Below are 14182 nucleotides of genomic sequence, written 5' to 3'. Positions count from 1 at the left end.
GACAAAGAAACACAGGTAATTGATAAATTTCAGATAGTTTCAGTGACGGGGTCACTGCAATTAAAAAAGATTTATTCCATCGGCAAAGTCACTGAAACCAGAATATTTGGTTTCAGCAGTAAATTGAAACCAATTCCTTGGTTTCAGCAATAAAGTCGTTGGAACCAGTTTACCTTGGTTTCAGCAATTAAGTCACTGAAACCAGACTATTTGGTTTCAGCAATAAAGTCATTGACACCAATTCCTTGGTTTTAGCGATAAAGTCACTGAAACCAGTACACCTTGGTTTCAGAATTAAAGTAAATGAAACCAGTTTACCCGGTTTCAGACATAAATTCATTGAAACCAGTTTACCTGGTTTCAGACATAAAGTCATTGTCAGGCATAAAGTCATTGTACCTGGTTTCAGAAAGTCATTGAAACCATTTTACCTGGTTTCAGATATGCAGTAATTGAAACCAGTTTACCTGGTTTCAGAAATAGTAATTGAAACCAGTTTACCTGGTTTCAGACATAAAGTCATTGAAACAGTTTACCTAGTTTCAGACATAAAGTCATTGAAACAGTTTACCTAGTTTCAGACATAAAGTCATTGAAACAGTTTACCTAGTTTCAGACATAAAGTCATTGCTGGTTTCAGCAATTAAGTCACTGAGACCAGAATATTTGGTTTCAGCAGTAAAGTCATTGAAACCAGATTACCTGGTTTCAGACATAAAGTTATTGAAACCAGCTTACCTGGTTTCAGAAATAGTCATTGAAACCAGTTTACCTAGTCTCAGACATAAAGTCAATGAAACCAGTTTACCTGGTTTGAGACATAAAGTCAATGAAACCAGTTTACCTGGTTTCGGTTTCAGCAATTAAGTCACTGAGACCAGAATATTTGGTTTCAGCAGTAAAGTCATTGAAACCAGTTTACCTGGTTTCGGACAGAAAATCGTTGAAACCAGTTTACCTGGTTTCAGAAATAGTCATTGAAACCAGTTTACCTGGGTTTAGAAAAAGTCATTGAAACCAGTTTACCTGGTGCCAGACATAAAGTCATTGAAACCAGTTTACCTGGTTTCAAACATAAAGTTATTGAAACCAGTTTACCTGGTTTCAGACACAAAGTCATTGAAACCAGTTTACCTGGTTTCAGACATAAAGTAATGAAGTAATGGTTTCAGAAATAGCCGTTGAAGCCAGTTTACCTGGTTTCAGACATAAAGTCATTGAAACCAGTTTACCTGGTTTCAGACATGAAGTACTGGTTTCAGAAACAGTCATTGAAACCAGTTTACCTGGTTTCAGACATAAAGTCATGGAAACCAGTTTACCTGGTTTCAGACATAAAGTCATTGCAGACATAAAGTCATTGAAACCAGTTTACCTGGTTTCAGACATAAAGTCATTGAAACCAGTTTACCTGGTTTCAGACATGAAGTACTGGTTTCAGAAACAGTCATTGAAACCAGTTTACCTGGTTTCAGACAAAGTCATGGAAACCAGTTTACCTGGTTTCAGACATAAAGTCATTGCAGACATAAAGTCATTGAAACCAGTTTACCTGGTTTCAGACATAAAGTCATTGAAACCAGTTTACCTGGTTTCAGAAGTAAAGTAACTGAAACTACCTGGTTTCAGAAATAGAGTAATTGAAACTAGTTTACCTGGTTTCAGCAATAAAGTCATGGAAACCAGTTTACCTGGTTTCAGAAATAAAGTCATGGAAACCAGTGTACCTGGTTTCAGACATAAAGTCATTGAAACCAGTTTACCTGGTTTCAGACATAAAGTCATTGAAACCAGTTTACCTGGTTCCAGACTTAAAGTCATTGAAACCAGTTTACCTGGTTTCAGACATAAAATCATTGAAACCAGTTTACCTGGTTTCAGACCAACAGTCATTGAAACCAGTTTACCTGGTTTCAGAAGTAAAGTAACTGAAACTACCTGGTTTCAGAAATAGAGTAATTGAAACTAGTTTACCTGGTTTCAGCAATAAAGCCATGGAAACCAGTTTACCCGGTTTCAGAAATAAAGCCATCATAATTGAAACCATCAGAGCTTTCATTAATAAAGTCTTCATTACTTAAACCAATCGATCTGTGCTCACCCAAACAGTGAATCACGTATATGGTAATCAGTTAAATGTGGTGAGTCGCCACCTGGTTGGAAAAGGGCACGGCCTAACGACCTCATCCCAAGATGACTTGCTATGTAATGGTGAGCAGCCACGAACTCTCTCTCTCTCTCTCTCTCTCTCTACAAGGAAAATGGCACCAACGTCTGGAGAATGTGGTTATGTAATAGAATCAGCTGTTCGTATCTATTTGCATAAAAAATTGTTCTGTTGTGGTGAATATTTATCAACATTTCTATGGGACATATTATACGCCAATGTGTGTGTGTGTGTGTGTGTGTGTGTGTGTGTGAGAGAGAGAGAGAGAGAGAGAGAGAGAGAGAGAGAGAGAGAGAGAGACACTATCGTTTTAAAAGATAAATCTTAAAAAGCGCATTATTCGTTGTAGGCTCAGAAACAATCTCCATTTTTTTTATTGCATGGCAATGTACAATTCAGATCAAGACTAACAATCGCAGTATAAGGCACATGACCTGAGTGCAATTATAACAAAGGAATGTACCGTTTGTTTGTCTTTGTGCGTGAGCGTACTGTACACTCACCTCTAATAACTTACGTTCGCCATAAGCGGATCAGTCATTCAGAAGTCTAACACTGGCGTCTGTATACACACACACACACATATATATATGTGTGTGTAATGAAGAACAAACAATTATTTACTCCATTAGACATCACTCAACTTTTAAATTCCCAACACTGACCAGAAGCGAACCTTCTCAAGCGGAAGATATATCAGTCTGCATCTACCCAGGACGAGACTCTACCGGGCAAGGAGGCAGCGTAAGAAATACATTGCCAATTCTCAGACAAAACGGCGATCTGTTGCTACACATTTTCCAGAGGAGGAGGAGGAGGAGGAGACGGAGGAAGAGGAGGAGATTAAGAGAGAGTCCTCTTCGCTGTTTTCGTGTCCCGAGCGCTAGGCACTTGATAAGACAGAATGAACCTCATTAGTACCATTAAGGGTTATGTATCTGTCAAGGCCGTTGCAATACTCGTGCACTCATTGATCTGCAGGAATTTTCTTTCACTCGATGGTATGTCTCTCTCTCTCTACTCATACACACACACACACACACACACATATATATACATAATGATTAGTTGTATCATATGTGATATCAAGTACGTAGGTTAGACTTAAGAATAAAAATAATCACAGCAATTTTTGTATTAGTAATGATTGTGATGATAAGATTCGTTATCAAAACAAAGCATGATTTGATTAGCTTAAAATGCATCCACTTCAAACACGCAAATATTAATATTCTAGATAATGTCGATAAGAACGACCATAGATTAGAGGTAGAAAATTCTCATGTTATAAAATGAAATTGTTTATCATTGCGGTCTTAATGACAGAATCGATAGCAGTTCAGTTACTTCAGTTATTTATTATTATTATTATTAAGAAGATGAATCTATTTGTATGGAACTGAACTGAACTGAATATAGGATTTAGGCCAAAGGCCAAGCACTGGGACCTATGAGGTCATTCAGAGCTAAAAGGAAAATTGACAGTAAAAGGTTTGAAAGGTGTAACAGGAGGAAAACCTCGCAATTGCCCTATGAATAAATTGTTAGGAGAGGGTGGAAAGTAAGATGGAAGAAAGAATATGAAAGGAGGTACAGTAAAAGGAACGAAAGGGGTTGCAGCTAGGGGTCTAAGGAAGGCACGCTGCAAAGAACCTTAACTAATGCCTACAGTGCACAACATGAGTTGCACTGACGGCACTAACCCCCTATGGGGCCTATTCGTATGGAACAAGCCCACCATAGGGACCACTGACTTGAAATTCAAGCTTCCAAAAATATTATGGTGTTCCTTCGAAAGAAGTAACAGTTGGTATTAAGAATTGTAGAAAGAAGAGGTCAGTTATCAGGAAAGGAAACTAAATTAACAAATTAATAAATAAATAGATAAAGACTTTTTTCTATTATAAATTTAACAACAGAACTACAATGTTAAAAAATCATAACAGGAAAAATAAGTTTGCTGATTTGAAGGAATTCTTACACGAAATAAATAACACTGCTCTAAATAAAAATAATTTGGCAGAGTTTGCTGAAAGTGAAATGCTGGAATTAAAATGAAGCAGAGGAAAAAAAAAAGTAAAAATGCGCCGAAGTTTCCTCGGCGCAGTCGAGTTTTCTGTACAGCTGCTACAGCATGTAATCAAGGCCACCGAAAACAGATCAATCTTTTGGTGATCTCGGTATCATGAGCCGCGACCCATGAAACTTTAACCTTAAATAAAGTAAAATCTACTGAGGCTGGAGGGCTGCAATTTGGCACGTTCAATGATTGGAGGGTGGATGATCAACATTCCAATTTACAGCCCTCTAGCCTCAGTAGTTTTTAAGATCTGAGGGCGGACAGAATAAAGTGCGGACGGACAGACAAAGCCGGCACAATAGTTTTCTTTTACAGAAATCTAAAAATTAGTTGATTATGTTAAAGCAATGAAACGTAACTATAGTCTTTTGCAAGAATTAGTAATTGATCTCCTTAAATATAAATATATAGCCAAAATTGTGCGTTAGAAGTAGATAATAAGAGTATAACAAAGTCTACATAGCCCTACTTACTGTTAGATTTTGAGCAGAAATTCAGTGATTCTCTGAATGTGCCTGAATTATTCCTAACGAGACTTAACATCGATTTCCCCTATAAAAATACATAGGCTATCTTTACATTCAAACGCAAACAACTGGTAATATTATTTTTGATTAAACTAAACCGCAAGGAACTTAATGAAGTTCCTAGCGGTTTAGTTTAATTAAAAATAATATTACCAGTCGTTTGTGTTTGAATGTAAAGTTAGCCTGTGTATTTTTAAAAGGGAAAATCGATATTAGGTCTCGTTAGGAGTAATTTAGGCATATTCTTATATATTCAATAAGAGACAATTTAGAGATTCTTTAATGATGTCAATCCTATTCGCATTGTCAAACGAAGCTCTAAATTCAGACCCATAACGAGCGCTGGGACCGATGAGGTCATTCAGCGCTGAAACGGGAATTGAGAGTAAAAGGTTTGAGGGGTGCAACAGGAGGAAAACCTCAAAGCAGTTGCACTATAAATCAATTGTTAGGAGAAGGTGGAAAGTCTGATGGGAGAGAGAATATGAAAGGAGGTACAGTAAAAGGAACGAAAGAGGTTGCAGCTAGGGGCCGAAGGCACGCTGCAAAGAACCTCAAGTAATGCCTACAGTGCACCGCATGAGGTGCACTGATGTCACTAACCCCCTACCGGGCATCAGTTTGAGAAATGAAGTTAAGGATATTCATAAGACTTAATATGCGATATTACCTGTAGATAAGGTTATTAGTAAGTTTGGATTAATGTGTAAAAAAAAAATATTACGCTCGAGTTTTGAACTCCGAAACGGAATCTAGAAATAACGTTCAAAGGTGCAGTATTGATAAAAGAAAATATTGTTTGTTTACATTTATGTTACATCAACAACTAGTACCTTAGTCTTGTATTTTGCACTTCGTGTATACTGTTACCAATATTTCATACAAGTCCTATTAAATACACACACACACACATTATATATATATATATAATATATATATATAAATATATATATGGATATATATATATATATATATATTGATGTATATATATATAATTATAAAGTTTACCTGGAAAGAGATTAGCATAATATTGATGTCTTTATTAATGAAATTTACTGATCAAGATATATATATATATATATATATATATATATATAATATATATATATATATATATATATATATATATATATGCTGACGATCTATCGCTAGAAATTGAAATGTTTTTTTATGTTGTCGTTTATGTTGACCAAGTGCTTTCGTAACCAGTTTATGGCCATCCCTGGGCTGTTAAGACCATTTAATGTTAATGTCAATGTCATTTACAAGAGGTATGTAGTTAAGAACATGTCAATCAGGAATTCCCCTCTACAGAAGAATGGTCGCATATATGAGATCCGTTGCAATGGGACAGAGTGGGAAGGTTTTCGAAACAAGATTAAAACAACATGTCAGAACAGGGACTACTGCAAGCAGTTTGTTTCAACATGTGAATGAGTGCAACCACACCATGAATTGGAAAGAAAGTAAAGAGATCATGTTCTGCAAAGACATCACGAAAAGAAACATTGTTGATGTGTAATAAAGAAAATCGTGTAGATTTGATCAACAGCAGCCCCGGGATGTACACACTGGATGAACTGCTTGTAAACAACATTTTTAGACAATTAGTTTTTGAATAGTAGTAGCACGGTAGTTTATATGTTTATGTATTGCTGTCACAGAGGTGTCTTTGTAACAAATAATGATTTTTTGTATCACTTGACCCTGAGGAGGTGTAGGAAATAACACGAAAGCACTTGGTCAACTTATTATGCTTAATCTCTTTTCAGGTAAACTTTATAGTCGGTGATACAGATAATAATTGATGAGATATAATTACAAAGCATTAAAATCTATTCAGTCATATATAATAATAACAATGGTGGTATTGGTAATCTTATGCTATCTTCTTTTGCTTTTGAATGGAATTGAATGCAGAATGTAGGCCAAAGGCCAAGCACTGGGACCTATGAGGTCATTCAGTGCTGAAACGAAAATTGAGAGTAAAGGAGGCTTGAAAGGTGTGACAGGAGGAAACCTCAAAGCAGTTGCACTGTGAATCAATTGTTAGGAGAGGGTGGAAAGTAAGATGGAAGAAAGAGAATATGAACGGAGGTACAGTAAAAGGAATGAAAGAGGTTGCAGCTAGGGGCTGAAGGGACGCTGCAAAGTACCTTAAGTAATGCCTACAGTGCATTGCATGAGGTGCACTGATGGTACTATCCCCTATGGGGCTTCTTTGGTTTTTAGTATTCTTTATAATACCTTACCACATGTTGATCTTACTAAATGTTTTGTTGGCTTATATTATAAATATACTGACCCCGATTTCTTAACAGTGCTTAGGGTGAAAATAGGGAGTTGGAATGGTTGGACAGCAAGGTGGAAGAAAGGAAGTGGGAACAGAGGCAGAGTAAAAGGTTTAAAAAAGTGGGTGCAAAAAACCTTTAATATAATACCGACAGTGAAACTACTGTAATGACAATGTGAACACATGTTTCACTGAAATAAATTTCTGACTCACATGGGGATCAAACCCCAGTCTCTCACATAAAATGCCAAAGGGTTACCAATTGAGACTCACACAGACCATAAAGGAAGTTGGAACCTAAGTACTTTTGTAACTGAGGTTTTTCCCGGGGCAGGCTGCCACCTAACATACCTCACTGTTGGGTCAGGAAGTTGGGTAAAATTCGGTGGTATTAGGCGGCAGCCTGCTCAGGAAAAACCTCAGGTACAGAAATACTTAGGTTCCAACTTCTTTTATGACCTGTTTGGGTCAGCTGGTAGCACCCTGGCCTTTCATTTTAGAGACTGTGGTTTGATCCCGATACGAGGCAGAAATTTATGGTGTGCAAAGTTTTGTATTTAAGTAATTTCATATTACACTTACTGTATGCAGGCGAGTACTTGCTTAATGTAAATCATGTGAAGGGTATCGAAAGTGAACTTGATGAAGTACGGTACATGTAATGTACAGTACATGTAACATGTACCTCTTGCATCACTGACTTTGGATTCCACAATAAGCTGTAGGTCTCATTGCTCGGTAACCAGTTGGTTCTTAGCCACGTAAAATAAGTCTAATCCTTTGGGCCAGCCCTAGGAGAGCTGTTAACCAGCTCAGTGGTCTGGTTAAACAAAGATATACTTTTTTTGTACCTTTCGTATTTTGCTTTTGCTTTTTACTGTTTCTATTCGAAACTTGCAAGCTAAGTACGTTGTAAGTAGCAGTGATGGCTGCTGTACGCACTCAAAGCTTCATTAAAATGCTACTTGGTCCAAAACCCAGTTCTGTATAATCTGTTGTAGCTTTTTGTTTCTGGTTTGTTACTTATATTGCATTCTTTGTTTGTTTGATTAATGTAAGTATTATTTGTAATATATTATATATTTCTTTTGTATATTTCATATGTTATGTATATATAATATAATATATTATATTTCTTCTATGTAAGTAGTATTTGTATAATATATATATATATATATATATATATATATATATATATATATATATATATATATATATATATATATATATATATATATATATATATATATATATATATATATATATATATATAAATATATACACACACAAACCATTTATCTTCCGAGATCTGGTTTAAGTTGAACAAGGATAGCCTAGGTATCCTGCATTGTAGTTAGCCTGTGGCACATAGAACTTTATTTTAATAAACTTTATAGCAAGACAAATTGATCTTTGTACAAAAAATGAAGTTGATAAAAAACAGAACTCTTTACTCTTTCCTTGAAAGAGCATCAATGAAATTCTTGAAATAACTTTCATGTACCTCATATTTCACACTGAAGTTTGTACATGTATCTTCATAAGTTTGTATGAACAGGACTACTTGTATGTAATTTCACACGATTACACATAGCAGGTAAGTTGGAAGGTCACTGAGTGCCAACATAGAAAGTCTAAACTTACTTCCTCTGTTGGTTGCTTGTATCTAGTTGTGACTGACTGTAGATCACATAAGGGTTTTGGATGAAATTGCAAGCCCATACCTCTGCATATGTGTCAAGCATTTTTTACTGGTCACCCAGCCAAAGTACTGACCAAACCAAAAGGGGTAATGCAACTTCAAAGAACAGACCAAAGAATATTTTAGATATTTGGGTTGAAAGTCAGTTGGAAAATGATTACAGTGTTACATCCCCAAACAGCACTTCACTGCTAATGTTGCTACGTTACCTTTGCCAAACTGGGTTCATTTCTTTGTCTGTGTGGATAAAACCTTGTGGGTGTTTGAAGGTAATTGCCACCTGATGGATATTTTATAAATGATTTTCTCGACTATGCTGCATTCATGTGGGGTGTCACTGAAATGATGGGGCCACTACAATTCTCGGAGAGAACCTCACTAGTGCTTTACTTGTTAAGGGGTTTTTGCCATACTTGCATGCAAATTTTCAACATAGTTGTTTTGAAGTGATTAGAGTCTGCAGTTGAGTTAATTTTCAGTGTGTAAATTTCTTTTGCAATTGTTTCACTGGTGAAGTTGATAGTTTGTAATGTCAGAAGGTCGTTGGTATAGCTGCTTTGGTCAAGAATGTATATGGATCTTCTAGAGAGAGAGTGAGTGTTAGCCTTTCAGCAGGCATAGAGACAATCTAACTTCTGAAACCTCAAATAACATTATCTATCCTTAAAGTGGAAACTCTGTTCAGCTTTATATCTTAATTTTTAGATTTTACACTTCCTGTGGTACTCCAGTATCACAAGACAGCATTTTGAGTCTTCCATGGCAAAATGAAAAACGACTGTCAAGACTTTGTTGAACTGAGATCTGGTTTTAATAAATGTGGTGATAAATTTGAGCCAAGTGCTCATTTTCAGAGATTTATGTCATTTTGTAGTATTAGTGCCTATGCTGGATTTTAATTAATTTCATGCTTGCAGTCTTAGTATGGTACAGAAGCTTATTATGCAAGTGTTTTACTTTCCTTTATGAAATTACATAGTAGGTCCTCTTGTTCTACTTGGCTTTAGTTTGATGAGTAAGTCAGCCATTGATTAAATCATTGTCATCCAGAACAAAGTTATGATAGGTGATGTTGGTTTTGCAGCCTGCTTGAACGTCTGATTGTCAACCCTGTAGGGATGGTTCAAGGGTTCAGACTCATAGGGAGAGAAAGATTTCTGTCTTGACATTTTATGGGTATTAAGTCTTTTGACAAGAACAGAGAATATAAATTTTCCTTTTCGGGTTTTTGCAAAATGTACCTGACCAATTCTCTTATCAAAAGAGTAACGAAGTGTCATGGTCATTTAGTAATGGCATTTGTTTCATTGAAGGAATCATTAAAAATAAAAAAGTGTAAGTTTGCGGTTACCCATTTCAAAGTAAATAACAGTAGCATTTGCTCTGCTTTTCAATACAAATTTCAAGTGTTCAGAAAAGTTAACAGTAATGGCCATACAGATGGATCTCTCCCCTTTTCCATACCTGTGCTGAGTTCTGAAAAATTGCAATCTCCATCCGCAGCTTTCTTATCAGGAGCAATTACATCAGCAGTGCAACCAACTGGTGTTTCATTTTAGTGTTACACTGATACAATTTGCTTTAGCAGGATAATGTTTTACAAATAAAAAAAAAGGAATTTTGCTTTTCAAGGTTTTGGGTGCAATGCATAAATGCAATATTCATTCCTACTTTAACACAGTCTGACACAGACTCTGTTTTGGTCATTTCCTAACATGAAGAGGAAATAAAAATATGGCATTACCTCTTCTTCAAGCAAGTTAACAGGTTTCAACTGAGTTGAGATTTTATTAAAAATTTTTAGGATAAATTGTTTAAACAAACTTAAATTGGTGGTTTGAGAAACATTTGTCAAACTCATAAAATGAGCCACTTGCGTTCATCATTCTGAATAATACAGATGAACATCCAACACAGTAACTTAACATTTCAACTAGAGTGACAGGATTTTGATGTCAGAGATGAAAAGTCAACAATGTTTTTCCACTTCTACCTACTCTCCTACCCTAAAGTCAAAAGGCTCTTCATCTATAATCTATTTCCTTTGAAATTTGGGGTAAAGTAATTTTATTTTTAGGAATCTCTAATTCCAGAACAAAGCAGAGATCACACCTAAGATACAACAGAAATAATGAATTTATGTAGAGCATATTACTAAAATTAGGTCCTTGTAAATAAAGGCTATACATTCAAATGTAAGTGTCAACCACTTCGAAGGCCATAAAGTTCAAGAAACTGAAACAACTGGTGAGGACTTAATCATTCTAACATTTTCCAAGCTTTTATGCCTAAATGATACAACTGATATTGGGGTAGGTGTGAAGCAGGAACGTATTAAGATACAACAGACTCAATCAGTTATCCTAAGTACACAAACAGCTACTTGGTATTTCCCTCTGTGCTTCCCAAATTAACAATTCAATAGTCTCACATATTAACAAAATAATATGTCCATAACTACTAATTCAGGTTTGTTAGTTACTTCAGTAGTGATTAAAAAACAGGTTGCAGTTCCTTTTCCATTATGATTATATAAGCTACTGACATTTATTTTGGGTTATAAGGTCACTTCTCTAACTACTATAGTCACCAAGAGGAAAGGAGAAATCCTGTTATTTTGAAATCAACCTTGCACATGCTTTAAAAAGGAACATCTGAAATCCTGCCATCATTTTGCCTCATGCAAGGAGTGTCTAAGAGTAAACATAAAAAATCAAGACATCTTGTTCAAGTGTTGTTCAAGTAAAATGTTGGGCAGAGGATGGGGCATTTTTATGTACAAAGATGACAAGACAGTAAAACACACATCTAGTAGCAACTGCTTTCTACAAAACTCAAAGTGCCAAGAACTATTAACCTTAATTTCAGCTTTATGAATTATCTTTCAGTAGTTCAGGAGACAAGGGAAATAAGAAGAGTCAACGTATGAGAGTATTCCAGACGAGACTTATCCATGCACAATTCATAAAGAGCAGGTTACAAGGAGGTCCAAAACAAAGATGAAAGCCTACCAACCATTCTTCCTTATAAGAAAAAAAAAAAAAGTGCATGACACTGGGTATGGTTCCTATAAAACTATTTCTTAATGGCCTAGTTACAAAAGTTGCTGACATATCAAAAGAAAAGCTTGTAGGAAAATAAGGGGTATTCTCCTAGGACACACCTATTCATTTCAATGTCTATTCTCATCTAAAATGGGCTTTCTCTGTCAGCTTGACACAAATATGAAGTAGGGAGTTTGTGGTGAATGGGCTCTAGAATCCCAATTTCCATCTAGCTTGCTAACTTTTGTGGGTAATTCTTTATACATAATTTCATCTAGACAACTTCAAGTTCAGAGTACTATTAGCAAGATAAACACCATCTTTCCTATTTGTTAAAATTCTGCCCAGTAACAAAATTTGATTCTGGCTGCACGACAGTGAATATCAAATATACAAATCACATTAAGGATATCATAATCCATTGCAGTATATGTATAGCTAGTATAACTTTTCCAATCACAGGCAATTATTATAGGAGTGGACCATGTCTTTGTCAACCATGTTCATGATAGCTTTCAAAGACCACATAGGGTTTTGGTTCTTTCTGTAGTTGATAAATCATAGCGCAAGTATAATCCAAAAAAGTCTGGCCAAGTAAAAGTTAAATTACTGGTAACACGACTAGCAGTTTAACAATAATAAGTTTCAAATTTAATTTGATAAAAACTGAATTTGGAAGAAACAATGATAGAGGTAAACTTTTCTCTCATCTAATTTAACATTACAAAAAATTGTTTGGTCTCAAACAGGCACTGGGACCCTTTAATTCCCTAGGGATTTAGTATGACAAATAGGTCTATTTTCCTACGTCTCCCAAGTATTTTGGAATGAAAATTCAATATATGTACAAATAATTCAGTTGAATCTAGTACATTAACCTTCTAGTTATTTCTTTTTGTATGAATATAGTTTTGCTATGAATTGTAACATACTTGGAAACTTACACTCCATAATGATTTTTTCATATAAAAAAAAATCTGGCTTCGGCAACAGCTCTGGGAGAGGAACCACTCACTGTGCTTTGAAGGGCACCTACCAGGATAAACTGCATTTCAGACCCTTACAACCTCCAATTCTATCAAGATTGAATTATCACCTCTCAAAAACTAATCCTTCATGTGAACCAAGACTTGGCAATCTCTTGAAAGTACCTTAATTTCACACTAATACCTATCTAATTCCCAATTTTCATCCAACACCTGTTCACAGCTATTCATATTGCTATGGTTTGGGTTCAAATATGCTTTACCTTAATAGCAAAAATCAAGTTTGCATTGTTGAACATCAATTTTCAAAGGCATTCACCTAAGTGTAGGCAATACCAGCATTCATTTTACATACATATGGGAGATAATTATGTGAAATTATATCATGTTTCTCCAGTTTCAAGATTCATTCTTGGGAGTTGCTTTAATTATAATACTGGTTTAGTTTGTTCAAAGATCTCACACTGGCATCAATATAACTTCTCTTCCCATTCAACTACACTCACCCTCGTAAAAGATAGGCTACTGATGAGGGTCAGAAGCAGCCAGATTCTAAACATTTGGACAGTGGATTAAAAGAAGTCTACTACATGCAATATTGTTAAATGGGGGAGCCTTCCCCGGACAGAGTTGTGATGAACAGGACCCATAAGTAAAGATGTTTTCACACAAAAGTTAAATCAATAATTAAGCATTGCAAGTTGAGAACATCACACTTCTTTCAATCTCCAGTTGACAACCCTTTATGGGGAGTCAACTGACAATAAACCCATGAGGGCTCTAATGGGAAATCAGCCTGAAAAGTGACACAAACTATATGAAAAAGTGATAAATGAATGAGAATGGAAAATATAACCAATACACCTGAAATTCAGGAGACATCAGCAGAGAGCAGGAATGAATATGCTCCTTCCTTAAATATTTGGAGACCATAAGATTCCAAAACTGCACAAGTAAACTGTTCTACAAACTAGCTGTAGCCAATATAAAGCATCTAGCAAACAGAGTTGTATTTAACCTAATGCTAGAAAACACCACCCTGTTTACAGTAGCAGCAACCTGCCTAGTGTTGCAAGCAAAAGCAGCTAGATCAGGTAAAGAGTGCTAAGAATGTTTGTTGTTGTACATTTCATGCAACAAGCAAAATGCCACAAGTTAACATTAAGGGTTGGCAAAATGAACTTGACTGATAACTTTATCCATGAGTTTGAGTTGAGTAAGCATCCAAAGACCACACTGGAGAACAGTACCCTATACAAGGAAGAAAAGCATTAAAACACTTAGATGTAATGACTTCATCATAAAATATTTGAAAACATTTTTGAGAAACAGAAGCAACATTACATATATGCTTCTCAAAAGTTATGGCTTAATCTTAAGTCA

The sequence above is a fragment of the Macrobrachium rosenbergii genome, chromosome 45, assembly GCF_040412425.1.
Source record: "Macrobrachium rosenbergii isolate ZJJX-2024 chromosome 45, ASM4041242v1, whole genome shotgun sequence".
Taxonomy (NCBI): domain Eukaryota; kingdom Metazoa; phylum Arthropoda; class Malacostraca; order Decapoda; family Palaemonidae; genus Macrobrachium; species Macrobrachium rosenbergii.
This window is presented reverse-complemented; position numbering follows the sequence as displayed.